Raw genomic sequence first — 19,423 nt, 5'->3', positions numbered from 1 at the left:
CTTTAATGGAGTAATCCATTGTAGATATGCTTTAAATAAACTGGCAAAAAAGATATTTCATGCGCTATAACAACAGTAATCAATTATTATGTGCTCTTAGTAATTTAGGCACTTTGCAAAATGCCATGAATTCAGTAATGAATATTATTTTATAACTGCTTTCGAGGAAATTACAACGTAGTTGAGAAAATAGAAGTCAAACAAATAATTATTCTAAATACTTAAATAAATATTATAAGCATATGCAGATTATTATATGTATTTAAAATTTGGGTATAATTAAGTTTCTGAGGAAAAGGCAGAGATGCTGATAAGAGAGAGGGAAAGTCTTGATAAAGAAAGTGCCACCGAGTAGCCTCAAAGGACCAAAGTCAGCTTCTATGTGACTAGAGAGGGGTAAGGTATGAAGGAAGATGGGGAATTTTCTAGTGATCAAGAGTAAGTGAAGTGGATGACTTTTTTTATTTTACCAAAAAGCTGGTAGTTTGAAGGAGTTGATTCTGTAGGAGAGATCCTATGGGAGAGACAGTAATTTCACTTTTAATTTGTATCACTTAGAAGACTATCGATGGCCCGCACTCTCCAAAACCTATACAGGGATTGGGTGACAGTTCATTGTGCTTGCCTTGCTCATGGCTCTCTTCAGTTTGGTCTCTAGCAACCTAGATGATTGAGGTCTATATTAGTGATCCCTGTGCACAGAGCTAGGAGTGATTCCTGTACAGGACCATGTGTACCTCCCACCTCCGCCCTCAAATCCCTACAACTATTATGTAACACCTCACACAAAGCAAAGCCAGTGTCTCTAAGATTTGTTAAGCATAATAAACAAGAAACTCTTGAGATCTCAAACTATGGAGAAAGATTCATCAGCATCTTCTGTCAGTATTTGTCTTTGCTCAGATTTGTGTATACTTAGATAAAAAATTTCACTAAAGTATTCATTATCTTGCATTTTGTAACTACTTAAAACTGGCAAATATGAAGGCTTCTTATAAATATGGTGGATTCCCTTTTCAAATATTAATGGTAATGCGAGCATACCTATTTTCTAATTATTAGTTTTTATATAGAGTATATCTGAGAACCGTTCTGACACAGGAGACACCTAAGCCTTATTTCTTCTAATTATTTTCATCTCTAAAACTTTACTTTAGAGATTAATAATCTTGATACCATAAGGCAAGTGCTGGTGAATTGTTATTTTGGTGAGATGTTTTAGTAATGCGGCAGTTGTACCTATAATGAATTTCTGCATGCAGTTTCCTAACTACGGCACTGATAAAGAATTCTGCAGAGGAATGAGCAAAATGGCAAGTATGATTCAATGGTTTTGTGCCAAAGATTTTATGATCAGCTTACACTTGAGTTGGTAATTTTAAAGGTCACTTTATTTTCAAGAAACTGAGGTTCATGAATTTTCAGGCAGAAATAAAGTCTAATCAAATATTATGGAGCCAGAGTGAGAAAGTTCAGGACTGAGCTTATTCTTCTTGCCATGAGAAAATGTACCTCTATATCTCGTTATTTTTAATAATAATATAATCTTTATCCTCTTTATTATTTTGCTACCTGGTTCCATTTTTTTTTTGCATTAGATCTTGCTTCGTAACATACTACTCCTATCTTTCAGACCACATAAATTGGTTTTCCCTCAGGCTTTTGTGGGCTGACTTTGGCTCAGCTGAATAGTTCTTTTATCTATCTACCTACCTACCTACCTACCTACCTACCTACCTACCTACCTACCTACCTACCTACCTACCTACCTACCTACCTACCTACCTACCTACCTATCTATCTATCTATCTATCTATCTATCTATCTATCTATCTATCTATCTATCTATCTATCTATCTATCTATCTATCATCTATATCTATCTATCTATCATCTATCTATCTATCTATCTATCATCTATCATCATCTATCTATTATTTTATTTTGCAATATTTGAGCCTGTAGTTATATGGGGGAAAGGTTCAGAAGAGCTACCTAAGACCACTCTCTAACTTGGTAGGAAATGGGTGGTGGTAATTTAGTGAGAATTTTACTTTTTTTCATGTTGGACCTTTCCACTGGACTAACTTACATGGAGATTTGGTTCTAAAGAGGAAGCTTTACAAATGTACAATAGTAAAAATTGCCTGTTTCCATAAAGCCTCAACATAAAAGTATTGGATGAATCACTCCCACTGCTTTCAGTCAGCAAAAACAGTCAGTCAGGTTCTAGCTTCTTGGGGATGGAAAACAAGCCTATTTTTAAAATTTTATTTCTAAAAAAAATACCCCATTACCAGTGTCTCCAAACTCCCCCCCCCAACTGTATTCAAGACAGGCATTTTACTTCTCTCATTCATTGACATTGTCAGCATAGTTGTCAGGGTAATTATTTCTCTAACTGCACTCACCACTCTTTGTGGTGAGCTTCATATCATGAGCCGCTCCTTCCAACCCTCATCTCTTTTGTCTCTGGGCATTATTACAATAATGTCTTTTTTTTCTTAAAATGCATAGATGAGTGAGACTATTGTGTCTCTCTCTTTCCCTCTGACTTATTTCATTCAGCATAATAGATTCCATGTATATCCATGTATAGGAAAATTTCATGACTTCATCTCTCCTGATGACTCTACAATATTCCATTGTGTATATGTACCAAAGTTTCTTTAGTCATTCTTCTGTTGAAGGGCATCTTGGATGTTTCCAGAGTTCGGCTAATGTAAATAGCACTGCAATAAATATAGGTGAGCAGAAGGTATTTTTGAATTGTATTTTTATGTTCCTAGGGTATATCCCTAGGAGTGGTGAGAGCTCAGTTTCCAGTTTTTTTGAGGAATCTCCTTATTGTTTCCATAAAGGCTGGACTAGACAGCATTCCTACCAGCAGTGAATGAGAGTTCCTTTTATCTCCACATCCCCGCCGGCACTGATTTTTCTTGTTCTTTGTGATGTGTGCCAGCCTCTGCGGCATGAGATGGTACCTCATTGCTATTTTGATTTGCATCTCCCTGATGATTAGTAATGTGGAGCATTTTTTCATGTGCCTTTTGTTTATTTGTATTTCTTCTTTGAGGAAATATCTGTTCATTTCTTCTCCCCATTTTTTAATGGAATTAGATGGTTTTTTTCCTTGTTAGGTTCTGTATGTACCTTATATATCTTTGATATTAGCCCCTTATCTGATGGAAAGCAAGACTGTTCAAAGATAAGTTCAACGCATATATTTCTAAACATTAATTGCATGTGACATGATTGAGTTGTCTTTTACACTCTTTTCATATAAAAGTGTTCATCATCTCCTGATTGTAACCTCTGTGTCTTTTTTTTTTTTTTTTTTTTTTTACTTTTTGGGTCACACCCAGCGGTACTCAGGGGTTACTCCTGGCTGTCTGCTCAGAAATAGCTCCTGGCAGGCACTAGGGACCATATGGGACACCGGGATTCGAAACAACCACCTTTGGTCCTGGATGGGCTGCTTGCAAGGCAAACACCGCTGTGCCATCTCTCCGGGCCCACCTCTGTGTCTCTTAATGCTCTCAAGTTCAGATTCTCCTGAGATATATTTATTGTATTTTTTTCCCAGATCATTTATTGTTGAGAAGACCAAATGTTGATATTAAGGATTGTTTTTTGAGGGCCTGAAGAGGGAGAAGTTGCTTCAAAGGAATCATGACCTGAGTAGGCAATGGCAAATGCATAGAGAACATGAGTACGCTGAATTTTATATGAAGAAATGCTCAGATTCTGCCCATTCTTCTGAATCTAGATGGATTTCCCTTTGGCCTTCGAACTTCTTCAGTTCTTCTCTCCTTAATGTTTTGTTTGTTGGTAGTTGCACTTTTATGCTCCCCCAACCCACACATGGAAGTCCCTAAAGAGAAAGGGGATTTCTGTCTATATTGTTCACTGTAGCATTCTAAGTGCCTGAAACAGTGCTAGCTACAAAGCCAGATAAACAGAAATTGTGAGTTTCAAGTGATATTTCAACTTCCTTGAGATCTGCTATAAATATTTATTTTTTTGTATATCAGAAATAGTGTTCAGTCTGTGTGGACTAAAATGAAACTGAAATATAGAACTCTAACATTTCACATTATCTAAATGTGCAGTGTTTAGCATTTTCAGTGCTAAACAGAACATAAAGGAAATGATGAAGGAGGTGTGTTGAAGAGTGGTTTTGCTTCTTTTAGCTCATCTTCCACTTTGGGTTACAGAATTTACATAGCAGTTTGACAATTCTTTTATTATTATTATGACTATTAATTAGGTGCCATTTATATTTTGAACACTAAACTCTCAGCTGATGTTGTACAGAAATGTCTAGTGCTATAACATGTTCTGTCCCCTGCTTTGCAGGGCATAGAAATCGCTGGGACTCTGTAACTATTCATAGCCAATTAAGGAATAGTATTGGCAAGAAAAACTGGGTAGATTCAACTGTGTCTGTGAGAGCCTGGTGTTCATAATATCTGGAAAATAGCTGCCAGGCTCCCTTCTACAAAAGAAAATATTGAGGAGCTTGAACCATAGTTCAGTGGCAGTACACTTATTTTGAATGGCAGCTGACCTGGGCTCAATCCCCAGCAACACATATCCAAAGTACCGCCAAGGAATGATCTGGGTAATAGTGGGTGCAATTATCAATGATTTCCCCTCAAAAGAAAAATATAAAGGCAATCCTGATTAAATTTCTTATTATGCACATTTTTCTCAGTCAAGAGAATTGACAGGGGCTGGGGCAATTGTACACCAAATAGGGTGCTTGCCTTGCATGTGGTTGACATGGATTCAATCCCTATCATCACATATGATTCCTGAGTTTGCCAGGAGTGATTCCTAAGTATAGAGAGGAGTAACCTTGAGCACCACAGGGTGTGGGCCCACAAAACAAAAACAAAAAAGATATAGACAGCCTTGAATGATCTAACTTTGTAAAAGGCTTAAAGAGAGAAAGAGGCTAACTGATTAAATAGATTTTTTTTTAAATCTCTTCAAAGGGGATGTAGATGTCTTCTGAAAGAAAGCATGCAGATAAAATAATGGACTGTAGACGGCAGAAATGAGCTCATGAAAGTTGAAGGCAGAAATGAGCTCATGGACGTTGAGCAAATTTACAAAGGACAGCTGCTCCTAGAAGCTCGACTGTTATCACTTCTTTAAAATTGATGTCGGTAGAATAGACAACCATATGCTTGATCCTGCCATTGATGTGGTGTGCACATGGTACACTTAAATGGCTAGATTTTATTGAAGTAGGACTTTTGAAAGAAATTGAAATAATAAAAACTTTGAAAACCCAGTGGTATATTATGCTTGTTTAATTTTTGGATTAAATTTACCCTTAAAATACTTTGATTTTCTGGCTTATAAAAAAGATTGTATGATCCTAGTTTTCAAAAACAATGTTTAATATATATAATATATATTATATATGTATATATTATCATATATAATATATATTATATAATATATATTATTAATATATACTAACATATTATATAATTATATATAATATATGTATATATATTTAATATATATAATATATAAAATATAAAATATTATTATATAATATGCAATATATTATTAATATATATCAATACATTATTAATATATTAATTATTAATATATATGATATATAATTATATAATATATATCTCTATATATATTATTATATAATATATTATTAATATATATTAATATATTATATATAATATATATTTTATATATTTAACATATATGTATATATGTATATATATTTAATATATATGTGTATATATATGTATATATATTCATAGACATGTATGTATATTTGGCTTTAATCAAGATAGGCTATCTTACTAGCTCACTTTAAATGTGATAACATATGTGGTTTTTGAAGGCATGTGAGGGGAAATATTAGAGATTTGACTTTTATAGTTTTAAAACATCTTTATCTAGGTTTGCACTCATGTTAGTGCTCAATATCAAGAAAATCTCCTAGGATAACCAAGATAGTGAAATTTCACTTAATTGTGAAGGTGAAAGGAAAATTCAAACATCTTTGAATTTGTGATGTACATAGGAATCTGACCTCATGGAACTCTTGAGAAAGTCCTTGGATATATTTATTTACTACATTGACTTAGTGATGTTTCTCACATAGCACTGCCCCTGTGTTTATTTTAACAATTGACTGAAGTAAAATACATTTCTTCAGCACATTTCCTCTTATTAAAAAAAAAACCTTCACTGCATCATACTCTTTCCCTTTCTTTTTTTATCTTGAACAAGTACCTACACTTTTTAATATATGATTCTACATTAACTCAAAATTCATAACAGTCACTTAGAGGATGATGATTACTAAGGTTGTTTTCTTTTTTGTGTTTATTTTAGTATTTGAAATATTTATTTTATATTGACCTATGTAGATGATAAAGAGAATAAAAATAAATATCACTCAAAAATAGTGGATTTTATTTGTCCGCCCATCTCCCATCCATTCATTCATCCATCCATCCATTTAATGCTTTTTGATCTCCTAGTAGGGAGCAGATTATAGTGGATTCTGAAACTAAGTAAAATAGGGTATCCTACCAGAAAAATGATAAGCATATATAGTGGTAGAATGTCTAAAATAGAAAGACCCTATCATAGCATTATTTTGAAAAATGTTCATAAGGGTTTTGGAAAAATTTTCAGAAGTATTGATTTGTGAAGGATGAATTGTATCAATTTGGATCAATTCAGTGAGTTTTGACTGGGATGTGATTAGGAGTGAGAAGTTTCTGGTCGAAGAAACGCAAAATTCTAGCAATCACAGTTCATGTAAGAGTTTTCTTTCCAAAACCTGAAAATTCAGAACAAACGGAATTCAAGCAGTATATATCCTCCAAAAATTGGGTATTTCCATTAATCAACTAACATGGTGCCACCCTGTGGTCAATTAGTAAAGGTTTGCCTCAGCTTCCACAGCATTGAAACTATGACTTCTGAACCGGTATATATTTTGTGTGAACTTAATATTGATGCAAATTAATGTGAAGACCTCCAACTTTTTTGAGAAATCTCTTCTGTCAGGCTCTTGGGACCATATGGGATACAGAGAATTAAACCCATTTGGCTATGTGAATGTAATCTCCCTAACCACTATATTCAGTTTTTGGCCTCCATTGCTTTTATCTCTTGCTTTTAAAACAATAGCAACAATGGAGCTGGAGAGATAACATGGAGGTAAGGCATTTGCCTTTCATGCAGAAGGACAGTGATTCGAATCCCGGCGTTCCATATGGTCCCCTGAGCCTGCCAGGTGCGATTTCTGAGCGTAGAGCCAGAAGTAACCCCTGAGTGCTGCCAGGTATGACCCAAGAACCAAAAACAAATAAATAAATAAATACAAATAAAAACATAAAACAACAGCAACAACAATAACAGCAGTGGGATTTTTTTTAGTGTTCATATATATTATTTAGAAATAGAATAATTTAGGTTAGCACCAAAAAAAAAACAAACTTGAGAGTTCAGAGAACTGCCATCTGGCTCATTTGATGGGATTTACAGTTTATCGTGAATAAATTGAAAAGAGGTGTAGATGAGGAATAAAATAGAGAGGAGAGTGGCTGGAAAGGAAATGGATAACAAATGGAGAAGAGTCATGATTTTCAAAGGTTTTTGAATCATATTGAGAAGGGTCTGCTGAAGTTTCTATTAAAAGTGTTAAGTTATAATAGGGCCAGAACAGTGGCACAAGTGGTAAGGTGCCTGCTTTGCCCACGCTAGCCAAGGACGAACCTCAGCTCGATCCCCTGGCATTCCATATGGTTCCCTACGCCAGGAGCGACTTCTGAGCTCATAGCCAGGAATAACCCCTCAGTGTCCCCGGGTGTGGCCCAAAAACCAAAATAAATAAATAAATAAATAAATAAAAAATGTGTTAAGATATGAGTGTTAAAATTGGGCTAAAACTATGGCTTAGAGATGTCTGTGAACATTATTCGTTCTCATTTATTTTGTTTTTATTATTTTTTGGACATATCCAGGTGTGCTCAAGGCTTATTCATGAACTCAGATTTTTCTGGGCTCTGTGCTCAGGGATCACTCCTAATGGGGCTTTAGGTCCCAAAGACTGAAACTAACTTTAGGTGCAAAGTCAAGGGAGGTGCCTCACCCATTGCAGTATCTCTCCAGCACTATTTCTAAGAAGATTGTGTTTCAAATCATAGGAGCTTTCATGATTTTAAATTTTGTTAAGATTTTTTTTTTTGTGTGTGTGTGTGTGTGTGTGTGTGTGTGTGTGTGTGTGTGTGTGTTGAAATGTTTGGGCCAAGTGTGGGCTTGGGGCTACGTGACAGGTACTCAGGGGAGCAGAACATGGTAATCAGGACTGAAGCCAGGGCTTTCACATGCATTGGATGTTCTTAAACACTTTCAGCCTTCTCCTAGACCCTCTTTGCTTATTCTGGAGGGTTTATCAGGTATGTGGGTGGAGACAATAATGTACCTGGCTAACCTAGCTTGAAGATTGGATAGAGGCTCTTGGGAATCTAAGGCTGTGGGAAGTTCGGGTTTGCATAGTATACTTGGGGAAGGGGATTCTCTGTTAAAAGAGTTGAGGCTATGAATTGGAAGTCACATGGATTTCTTTCATGTGGGACATCATAGAACCTATAAATGATGTGTGCTATGTTTTTGAAGATAAAAATAAGGTATTCAGTAGTTCCCTCAGTTCTCGCACCATGAAGTTAACGGTTCTGAACATAGTCTTTGCACTCTGAAGACTGGTATTATAAGGAATGTGCATCAGCAATATGCATCAGCCACACCAACACTGCATAACAGTCACCCACAAAGTCTGAGAGGACTGTGAAAGCTGATTTAGATGGCAAGTTCAGAGCTGGTGGCTGACCTGTGTAGACCTGAATGATTTAAGCTAACCTCACTCCTATGTCTGTGGTCACTGTGAGGTTGTGTAGAGAGCTTTTCTGATTTTAGCTAAGGTTCTCAGTTAGATTCTGCCTTACCCAAAATGACTTTAGTTGAGAAAACTGGCATGATTCTGATTCTGCACAGCCATCTTTGTTTCATCCTCAAGCACGCTAGACTTCCTGCTGTTCTGGATAAAACAAAGAAACAAGGAGAGCTAATTCAATCACATGTGAACTTCTTTTTGTTTACTTATATCTCATCCTACTTGCCAAAAGAACTCTCACAGCTATTCCCAAGTGAGAGGACACTAGAAATAACAAGTCAGCAGACATATGGAAAGTTATATGGATAGAAGGGGGTATAATCAGTCTATTTTTTTTTGAAGGGACACTTCTGCTTGTGATCAGGGTTTATACTACTGGGCTCTGTGCTCAGGGATCTCTCCTGTTGGGCTTGTGGCACCATAGCTGATGTCAGAGATCAAATGTGATTTGGTCCCAAACAAAGCAAGCACCTTACATACTGTACTATCATTCCAGTACATTTCTGTTCAATAGAACTATCCTGTAACTCTTAGCTTGAGATTTGCTGGGTGAGGTCACAGTTCACTGAGAGCAGGAAGGAGATCAGTTTTTTTTTTCTTTGCCTCGGTCACAGACTGTACTTTTTTTTTTCATTTTTTTTAAAATTTATTTAAACACCTTAATTACATACATGATTGTGTTTGGGTTTCAGTCATAAAAGGAACACCACCCATCACCAGTGCAACATTCCCATCACCAATGTCCCAAGTCTCCCTCCTCCCCACCCGACCCCCGCCTGTACTCTAGACAGGCTCTCCATTTTCCTCATACATTCTCGTTATTAGGACAGTTCAAAATGTAGTTATTTCCCTAACTAAACTCATCACTATTTGTGGTGAGCTTCCTGAGGTGAGCTGGAACTTCCAGCTCTTTTCTCTTTTGTGTCTGAAAATTATTATTACAAGGGTGTCTTTCATTTTTCTTAAAACCCATAGATGAGTGATGGGTTTTTTTCATTTTTTTATAAGATCTTTAAGCACCATGATTATAAGCATGATTGTAGTTGGGTTTCAGTCATAAACAGAACACCCCCCTTTACCAGTGTACTTTTAATTCGGATAGGCAGTCTCACAAATAGATGTCTGGGTATTGTCAGTGAGAAGAGTTCAACTGGTTCCCCTAGGACTTTTATTGTGTTCAGGCCTGGAAAGTTGGTGGCTATTAGCTAGTTGTAGTTGTGGTATTCGGGAAAGAAAGAAAACTAAAGTTCACAGAGGTTAATTGAACTAAATTTATGTTTGTAGCTAAAAGCAAAGCTGTCCCTTGAACTCCGATCTTCTCCCAAGCCACTTAGGCTTTATGACATTTGAGGGGAAATTTTGGGTCACACCTGTTAATATTCAGGGCTTATGGCTCTATACTCAGGGATCACACCTGGTGGGCTTGGGGACCATGTGGGGTTCTAGGGTCTCAAACTTAGGAGAGCTGTATACAAGGCATGGTCCTTTACCACTCTGTTATCTCTCTAGTTCCCACCACTTAGGTTTTATCCAACCTTCAAAAAACTTTAGTTAAGGGGAGTAGCAGGGATGAAAATACCTGAAATTTATTGATATTTTTATATGAATGGATCACATTCCTTCTGCATAAACTACAATATAAATATTTTTTAAAAACAGATGTCTTTGTAGGGGTAAAGTTATACACTGAGTTACTGTGGCGGCTGGAGAGACTTTGTGGTTTCCCATCTGTGAACATTAAAAAAGGAAAAGCAAAGTATGGGATGCTTCATAAATTTGCATGTCATTCTTGGGCTGGGTCCATGCTTATCTTTGTATTGTTTTAGTTTTAGTATCTGTGCTGCCATAGCTAACACTGATGAGATCCTTGTTGGTATTTCTTTGTTTCTAGGGTTTTTCTCTCCTTCTCCCTACTCTCTACTCCAATAATTTTTTTGCACCAGAGAAAACCAATCAAACAGTTCTGAGAAGAGAGCCCAGATTTGTGTTCTAATTTCAGCCTCAACAAACAGCAGATAAAACCATTATGGCAGATTCAGCCTTCCATAATGGGAACTAGATTAACACGTAATCTGGTTCACAGTTGTTGGAAGAAATTGTTTCACATAAGTAAAATTTTGATCATAAAATCCTACCTATTTAAGCACTGATCAACTACACTTGCTTTGTTTATGATAGAAATACTTGTATAATATTACATTCATTCCTCTGATTACTACATAAAGAGCAATAGAAATGTCTCAGTTGCTTCCTTCTCGACATCCGTAAGTGCAGTAACAGAAAAACATGCCTTGTAAAGAGCCAAGTAAGTTAAAGACATATGACTGTTGTCAGTGTTTTCTTAGGGCAATGGAGCAGAAAAGCTGCTTTCCAACCCATTAATTTTTTATCTGTTTTTTTTCAAACTTGTATTTTATCAGATTGCATCTCTATACTTTCTCATTGTCAGATACCTTTGGGGGCTGCTCACATGGACTGATTCCTAGATCAGTTTGGTAACCTTCTCTTGTGTTGCATGCTACAGGAAACATTTTCTAGGCTTCTTTGTTCTCTGGCACCTAGGTGGGTTTGACCTAGTTGGAGGGACTGCTGGATGACTAGGAGGAGAGATAGGAGTTTCCAGGGTATGCAAGTCTCTCTGGCCCCCTTTGCTACTTTGGTATCCCCAGGAGTCTCTGTATTTATGCCGAAGATTCTTCTGCCACCTATCTTCTTTATTTCTAGTTACCTGAACTGTAGAGTTCTATTTGGTTTAGTCTCAGTTCAATAGCACAATTTCTTTCAAGTATCTTTGCCTTGTCAAGCCAGTACTCAGTAGTCCCCTCTGTGACCTTGTAATGGTTCATTCCTCCCTCACTCCAGAACCAGTCTCCATTGTTTGGAAAGATCCCATTTTTTGGTTAAGAGTTTAGGAATATTGTCTAATCTTGCTTGATGACTTTCACATTCTGATTTTTTCCATGAAATCTCCTGTGAGCACAATAACTGCCTTACCCCACTAATTTTATTGGACATGTAAATGCAAACTTGACTGAACTCCCAAACAAGACTCTGCTGTCTTGAAGTCTTGGATTCCACTCTCAGTCACACACTTATGGCTCTGTTATTCTTAACTGCTCTGACACTCACTTTTTTTGGAGCTGGAAAGTAAGTCAGTACAATTCCAACACAAACCATGCTCAACATCCATGGAGAGAAAAGGAAGAATTCAGGAGTGGAATTAAGGAGAAGCTGAATTTCTGTTAAGCTTTAGTCTAAGGAAGACAGTACCCATCCCTCAGAGAGCTCTCACATAGGCCACAGTTTTATTCACCAGTGTTGACAAGGATAGGCAACTTGGGTACAGGTGCATGAATCTGATTGAAATAGCTTTACTCCGCTGAGAGCAATGATTTGTGTTTTTGTTTCTGCCTTGAACACTCCCAGTGAATGATAAACCAGGTCTTCAGTCCTGAAATATTTCAGTCCTGAAATAGGGTCTGGTATTGCACTAGGGTCCTAGTCAGATCTCCAGGTATGTCATTGAGGAAAAGACACAGTTTATCTCTCAGTTTACCCCTTGCTGCTTTATACAATGAACAACAAAATTATTTACCATTATTTATGGGTCAGAGTTTCTACTAAATGGACTTACTGATGTCTAGTGTAACTATCTGGAGAAATATTACTGACATGTTATGGTTCTTCTCTTGACAGTCCAGGAAAATCTGTACAAATAGTCAGTGGGTAAATAAGGTTGTATGTCTTCTACTTAGATGCTGTCTATTAAGCACTGTTATGCTTTTGTATGGATGATACTATGACCTTTAAATGGAACTTACCCACATGATTTTTCATTTTTTCTTTCTTGACATGAAAAAAATTGGCTAAGAATTGATGTTACCTGGGGCTGGAGAGATAGCATGGAGGTAGGACATTTGCCTTGTATGCAGAAGGACGGTGGTTCGAATTCCGGCATCCCCTATGGTCCCTAGAGCCTGCCAGGAGCGATTTCTGAGCTTAGAGCCAAGAGTAACCCCTGAGTGCTGCCGGGTGTGACCCCCCCCTCCAAAAAATAAAAGATTTGATGTTACTTTTTCTTGTGCAGTTATTATATAGCTGTGGAACTACACATGCATTGTTTCATCCATTAGATGATTCTCGAAGCTTCTAAGATTTCCAGGCCAGGAGACCTGAGGTAAGCTAGGTCAAGATCATCTAGGCATGAAGTGGCGTTTGAGTTCTCCCACGTGTGCTACAGCCTTAGGCTCAAGAAACTTGTTTTGTTTTGTATTGATACCATATCTGGCAGTGCAGGGGGGGGGTCACTTCTAGGCCCCAGAGTTACTGAGGGACCTTGTGCTCTGCCGGTCATCTACCCATACCTCTTGCATGCAAGCATGTGTTCTAGCCCTTTGAACTATCTCTCCCTCCCCTGCAAGCCTGCACTTTTAAGGACATGTTTTAAACAATTTCCACAGCAGTAGGGGAAACCTTCTCCTCTGAAAATAACTCTAGCAATGTGTAGGTGTTGTTTTGGTAGAAACATTTCAGTTGCTACCATAAAAATCTTCTCCCAAATGGCTTTGTGAGAGCAAAGCTGTGCAGGCTGTGCTGTGTTTATGATGGGAGCCTTATGGCTCAGCCACAACAACATGATTTGTTTTCCTGGCCTCATTGGCAAAGTGATTTAATTTCTGGATTTCCTTGAGGAAGCAGCTGAAACAAATCATTTTATTTTATGATTGGATGTTTAGACGAAAGCCATCAGGTCAAGTCAGAATGAGAAGGCAGGTATGTTTTCATTTGCCAAGTGATGCAGTAAAAGGAAGAGGAAATTTATTCAGTATTTTCATTTCCAAAACGGTGGCTTTCTGCTGTTCTCCATTAAAAAGTGAAAGCTTTGTAATCAAGGGGGAGATCTAGATAAGTTTTGACGAAATTGCATTTGAGAAAAGAACTGTTTTCACAAAATACTAATGCAAAGTCTGGGAATATGAAAGATGAAGGGTTTCTAAAAGTGTATTGTGTGTGAGAAGCCTTATTGCTATGATATAATTTAACTTGGGTGTGTGTGTGTATTTGTGCATATGCATGTACATGCTACTCCTCTTGGTGCTTGGAGATCCCATCTAGACCTTCCACATTGCAAAGTAAGTGCATTAGCATTTGAGTTCTCGTCCTCACCATTGTTTTGACTATTGTTCATTAAAAAAACATAAAATAATACTGATTTAAGAATATGGGATGCCATGGACTAGAACTTTGGAATTAGGCAAGCCCACTATAACTTCATAGTCAGATCTGGAGTCCAATTCTCTAGCTTTCTGTTGCATGACCCTAATCATGTGGCTTCCATTTTCAAGGTCATTCAGAGGTCAGCTAGAGTTTCAGCTTTATCTCCTGAGTTCAATATGCACAACAGAATGAAAAGAACCCTTTTCCTTCAGGAAGCTCCGTCATCTCAATTTCTTCCTCACCTCCAAAGGCTCCCTCACCTCAAAGCTACGAAGGAGCTTTCTGGAAGTTTACACTCATTTCTGATTTATTAACTTGTACATAGTCATATTGTCTCACTTGGCCACCAGAGAGTATGGAAACGTCTCCAGTTTAGCCCACCTGAGACTGTCTTTACTCTTTAGTAGCTGAGTAGCTTTAATCTTCAGTGAGCTCAAATGCCTGAGAACATAAAGAACTCCAAAATGCAATTCACTCTGGTTTCTATTATTGAAAGAAATAATATTCAGAGTAAGATGCTTCTTCATTCAGTATAGATTAATTCCTATGACCTGTGTATTCTGCCAACATTTAGGAGAGTCTGGAGCATGAATATTTTCCATGTTTATTTGGTCAACCCCTAAATATATTACATCATTAAGAAATAGAATGTAAATATATCAAACCATCCAAGAAATAGAATAATGACTTGAGAATTCTAATTGTGTCTACATTACCCTCAATGTACTCATCAGTAAGGCATGCCAGCATGGGTACTGAAAGAGAAAAGAGTGCTCCTTAAGTTATTGCTACATAAAAACTACCTCAAAGTTCAATAGTTTTAAACAATCAGCTTTTGTTAATTTTTTATAGTTCATGGATTTGCTCAATGGCTCTTGTTTCCTTGGCGGAAGTCATGCAGTACATTCGTGGCCAATCGTAGGTTGGGCATCAGCTTAAACGAGCTCACTTGCTTGGATGGAGTTGGACGTTACTGTGCTAGGTTGACATTTAGTTAGGATCCTGAATTTCTCCATATGGTTTCTTCATCCTCCACTGTCCATCACAAGCATTTCATGATGGCTCTATGGATTAAGAGACAGAGGGAACATGTAGGAGACAGGTTCTGTGGTACAATATATGGAATGAACACCACCTAACTTCTACCAAATCAAGTCACAGATTGTACTCAGATTTAGTTGGGCTTACAGACTTAATCTTTGGTTGAAAGGGGTTACAAAATCACATTGTTGAAGAGGAAGAAGATGAAGAAAGTGGAGAATTGGGATTATTTAACAGCTAGTCTACTATAGTTTCCCAGATAGGAAAATTTAATTTTTGTGGATACTTTATTTTATTCTTTCACTTTTTTTTCTTTTTCACTCAATCTACCAGTCAAAAAAATTTTTTATTTAATGTATTGGTTTCTATGAGGTATGATTAAATCAGTCATTTTAACTGAGTGTTGGATACAGATGAGATTTTTGAGTAGGTGAACTCTGTAGTAGCACTTGCTTTTCATTGAAACAACAGTACTATTCTGTTTGCTATGTATTCTGTAATTAACTTTGAGCAATAAAGACATGTTGTACAAATACAAAATAATAAGTTATAATGCCAAGTGCAATAAATAGTTCATAATTCGTATGTGCCCACTTGCATCTCTTACCTTTGTGCATCCCAAACTTGTAAGACTAAAAAAACAATACTTTGACTAAGATCAAGTGATTTGAGTCAGCTAATAGCAAATATCATGGAAACTCTATTGGACAATCCCCCCTGTCTATTTTATTCTGTTAAAGAATTCTATTTATATGAGTTGTGGAAATAAATATCAACAGTTTAACAAATGAACATAGGAAGACATGTTTTCAGTGCCCTTCAGTTATTTATCAGGGACACTTTGGTATTTAATCATTTCATTTTGTTTCAGGATGTACAAAAGGGAAGACAAGATGCTCTATCTTCATGGATAAGATTCTTAATTTGGGTCACGTCCCAGCCTTCTGAATTGTGCAGAGTTCTTAGTCATAGAATGGGCATATGGTTTTACCTCTGGCAGAATTTTCAGGGAGTCATGTAAAGATTCCAAATTATCACAAAATATCATTTATACTAACTAATATTAACTTGTCATTAATTATCTGTTGGGTACTGCAATTAAATAGCAAGCTTGTAACAAAAGTTGTCACTTTTAGATGATGCACTGGAGGCATCAAAAAGTTAAGTGAGAAGCATCAGTATTGGCACTCACTGACGTTTGCACTTGGTCACCTGGTCATGTCTCAAAGTCATGCTGTTTCAGAGCCATAATATTACATAGGTGTGACTACATGGTTGATTAAAATAAAAGCAAAGTAATAGATCTAGAAAGAATTGAGAGGGACAGGAACTCTTATTTAGATTTTGAAAATAAACTTGGGCTCTTAATGTAGAGACTGCCTTGATAATTTACATAGCTATTTCTTTTTTTCCTTTTTTATTTTTGTTTTTGGGTCTATCCAGTGGTGCTCAGGGGTTACTCCTGGCTCTGTGCTTAGAATTCACTCCTGATAGGCTTGGGAGACCATACACGATGCCAGAATTTGAACCAGAGTCTTTCCTGTGTTGGCCACGTGCAAGGCAAACGACTTACTGCTGTGCTATTGTTTAGGTTCCACATAAGTCACATACATAGCTATTTCTTGCAGGTACATTTGACATTCAAAAGCAATCAGATTGTATTTTCTGTATTTTGAGGAATTCCTGAGCTCTGTGCATCTTGAAGGTTACATTTGCAATCAGCATTAATTTCATTGTTAGTCATTTCCTTCACATTACTTTTGGCTTCTTTATGCTTTTTCTTTTCTTTTCTTTTCTTTTTTTTTTTTGTATAAATCTAGTTGGATTGTAGTGGAAATGATAATTTGTTATAGAAGATGGGCCACCTCAAGACCATTGTTTAAGAAAATTCATTAGTCACAGAAAGTGAATTTAGGACTTGATTAAATCTTGTGACTTGCTAACCACTGCTTAGTATTTTCTCTTGTTCTTCTATTTAGACCAAAATACTTTTTACACTGGAGTGAGGTGAAGCAAGCACATGTCATTAACAGGGAGTGATTTTCATGAAACTTTATTATTCAGGGAGTTACAAAATGAGCATAAATAAAGGGATCCATTTTTTTTTTTTTGCAAGCCACAGATACAAATTTATATAATGAAAAGGAAAAGGAACTCTTGGCCATTGTTCTTTAATTCTTGTTGCACTTTACAAAATATGGAATCATGTGATTGTTCTAATATCATGCCCTAGATTAGGTGGCTGATCAAAAACACTGGTTTGTCATAGATCTGGCCTCCATGTCTAACATCAGACTATTCACAGAAACAGCAAGAACCTGTCTTCCAGGTGGGAGTCATCTCTGTGTTCTCACACGGTGAGAAGGGAAAGGGGTTCTCGGAGGTTCTGCTCTAAGGGCACTAATACCCTTCATGTGAGTTTCACCTTCATAACCTAAGTACCTCTGAAAGGTCTCACTGCCATGTACTTGGGGGACTGGAATTTTATTGATATTTGTGGGGGAGAGACATAGCAACATTCAAGCATTTTTTGTCTTGGGGGATTCACACCTGATAGTCTTTGGGGGTCATCTGCTGTTTCAAGGTCAAACTTCTTCATTAAAAGCATGTGCTCCATCCGTTTGATTTTCCCTTCCTCAATATATTTAAAACTAGTAATTTCTAAAAGAGACTATCATTTGAATGATAAGCAATTCACTGAAACATTGTTCAAGGAAAACAGCAATCTTGGCAAGTAGGATTTGAAAATATTGGAGAAAGCCATGCCTACTGTAAACATTTTGGTTGATATTATGTAGATAAGGTTTGTGAGCCTTATCTTTAAAGCTTAGTAATCAAAATATTGGGATCTTAGTGGGATTCAGCGCACTGCATCTAAATTCTGGCTTCCAAAGAAGCACATGGGTTTAAAACAGAATCCAAAGGTCTACATTTTAAGTTTAAAGAAAAGCAAAGTGTTTTTTGTTTTGTTTTGCTTTTTACCTATATTAAAGGCCATGCAGGGCTTCGGAAGATGTCTCAAAGGGGTGAAGTGGATGACTTCTATGCCCCCAAGGATTATCTGCAAAGCACATGGAGAGCCAAGCACTCTGTGGTATGCACTTAGTGATTCCTACTATTACCTGGGTTGAACACTGTGTTGTTAGAACTGTACCACCAGATTGATTACTGTGGAGAATGTGGAGAATGATCCCTCAGCATATCTGCCTTTGAAAATTGCAGTTAAAAGAACAGTTTTTTGAAGGGGCCCCACCCAGTGATGCTCAGGAGCTACTCCTGGCTATGCGCTCAGAAATCGCTCCTGCTTGGGGGACCATATGGGACACTGGGGGATTGAACCAAGGTCCGTCCTAGGCTACTGCGTTCAAGACAGACACCCTACCGCTTGTGCCACCCTCAGGCCCCAATTAAAAATATCTTGGGGCCGGAGAGATAGCATGGAGATAAGGCGTTTGCCTTTCATGCAGAAGGTCATTGGTTGGAATCCCGACGTCCCATATGGTCCCCCGAGCCTGCCAAGAGCGATTTCTTAGCATGGAGCCAGGAATAACCCCTGAGCACTGCTGGGTGTGACACAAAAAGCAATATATATATATATATATATATATAATATCTTTACTGTAAAGAAACTACGGTACATCTACACAATTCAATACTATGTAGCTGTTAGGAAAAACAAAGTCATGAAATTTGGAATATAGAGTATTATTTGAGTGAAATGAGTCAGAGGAGAGGGATAGCCATAGAATGACTGTTCTCATTGGTGATATATAAAAAATATAGTATGTTAATAATATCCAGAGACAATAGAGATGAAGACCAGGAGGACTAGACCACGGCAGAAAGCTGACCACAAATAGCATAGGTATACAGTTATGGCAAAGAAGGGGCCACTATAATCACACTGAGGGTGCTAAATGGAGCTAAAGTGATATGTATGATACTCTTCAGCAATAATAAAACCACAGTGTCCAAAAAGAGGGGAGAGAGAGAGAGTGAGAGACAGTGAGTGTGTGTGTGTGTGAGAGAGAGAGAGAGAGAGAGAGAGAAGAGAGAGAGGAGAGAGAGAGTGAGAGAGAGAGGAGAGAGAGAGGAGAGAGAGAGAGTGAGAGAGAGAGAGAGTGAGAGAGAGAGAGAGAGAGAGAGAGAGAGAGAGAGACCAAAGAGGTAGGTGTGTATAAGGGAACTGAGGACATTGTTCGCAGAAAATGTGCAC

General features: G+C 37.3%; 1 protein-coding gene and 1 non-coding gene across 6 annotated transcripts in view; one reads left to right on the top strand and one right to left on the bottom strand.

The window, feature by feature from the left end:
* The window catches only part of PLCB4 (phospholipase C beta 4), a 418,068-nt gene that overhangs the window by 68,305 nt on the left and 330,340 nt on the right, over positions 1 to 19,423 (top strand). The gene's annotated exons all lie outside the window — the stretch shown is intronic.
* LOC126019179 (U6 spliceosomal RNA) lies at positions 10,702 to 10,805 on the bottom strand. Its single transcript, XR_007498935.1, has one exon. It is a non-coding gene; the product is annotated as a U6 spliceosomal RNA (small nuclear RNA).

The sequence above is a fragment of the Suncus etruscus genome, chromosome 9 (assembly GCF_024139225.1).
Source record: "Suncus etruscus isolate mSunEtr1 chromosome 9, mSunEtr1.pri.cur, whole genome shotgun sequence".
Taxonomy (NCBI): Eukaryota; Metazoa; Chordata; class Mammalia; order Eulipotyphla; family Soricidae; genus Suncus; species Suncus etruscus.
The sequence above is the reverse complement of the archived record's forward strand: the minus strand, read 5'-3'. Positions and strand labels throughout refer to the sequence as shown.